The following is a 1,291-nucleotide window of genomic DNA, read 5'->3' on the forward strand; positions in this document are numbered from 1 at the left end:
ACTTCTAAATTATCCAAGAGAAGGATCATTTAAAGGAAATACCAAATGGTAGAGAAATAATTATAAAACAAAGACACTCATGCATTTAATATGATGTAAGCCTTTTGGGAAGCAATATGGTAGCTCTCATCCAGAGCCAGACGTGTGTGTATATCCCTCAATCCAGTAATTCTAGTTCTGAGAGTTTTCCAAAGAAAATAATTGAACAGAAAAAATAAGCCATGAGAATGGAAATGTTCATTATATCAGTATCTACATGTATATGACTAATTTGAAATATCTCAAATATTCAGCAACATTACAGCGATGTAATGAAATTATGATTCACTTAATGAAGTATGTAGTGATTTAAAATGATAATTTGGCTAATTTAGAGATATAGAAATTGTATATGTTAAAAAACTTAGAATACAAAGTAATATTTATATTGTAAGTCCAAAAATGTAATAGATGTTTCTTTGAAGAGAAAAAATTGGAAATGATTTTCTGTCCCAATCCTACATTTTCAAGTCAGGTAAGTACATAAACCATTTTCCTGGTACCTATAAAGTAATTGTGGGTCCTAGTTGGTGTTCTTGGTAATTATATGGTCTTCAGATGATCAAGATAGCTCTGTAAATATCCTCTCTGCTCTTCTCCAGGTTCCTTGGTGATTTGGTTTCCAACACTTCCTTCTAACTCAGTGATTTTCAGTTGGTAAGAGGATCTTGGGTGTGCCCCACAAATTTTTTTTTTTTTTGAGACAGAGTCTCACTATGTCACCCTCAGTAGAGTGCTGTGACATCACGGGTCACAGCAACCTCAAACTCTTGAGCGCAAGCGATTCTCTTGCCTCAGCCTCCCAAGTAGCTGGGACTATAGGCACCCACCACAATGCCTGGGTGGGTGCCTATAGTCCCTCCTTTTTTGTTGCAGTTGTTATTGTTGTTTTAGCTGGCCCAGGCTGGGTTCGACAAGCCTTGGTGTATGTGACTGGCACCCTACCCATTAAGCTATGGGAGCCACCCATGCCACAAAAAATTTTGAATGATCATTAATTAAATTATTTTCAAAAGAAGTCCAAAGTACAGTAAGCATATTATCTTTTTTTACTCTTTTTTTAATCAACATAATTGTGTTGCCAGAGAAGGTAACTATAGGTTCAAGTGTGCCATGAGATGAAAAAGGTTGACAGACACTGTAATCTACCTCTTGCCTCTTTGGTTTAAGAGGCTTTCGACTGTGTGTGCTTGATATTAGCATATATTCTTTCACACTCCTGAATTTTACCTTCCCCTAAGCCTCTTTGACT

This window comes from Otolemur garnettii, unplaced genomic scaffold (assembly GCF_000181295.1).
Source record: "Otolemur garnettii isolate 467f Iridium unplaced genomic scaffold, OtoGar3 scaffold00024, whole genome shotgun sequence".
NCBI classification, from domain to species: Eukaryota; Metazoa; Chordata; class Mammalia; order Primates; family Galagidae; genus Otolemur; species Otolemur garnettii.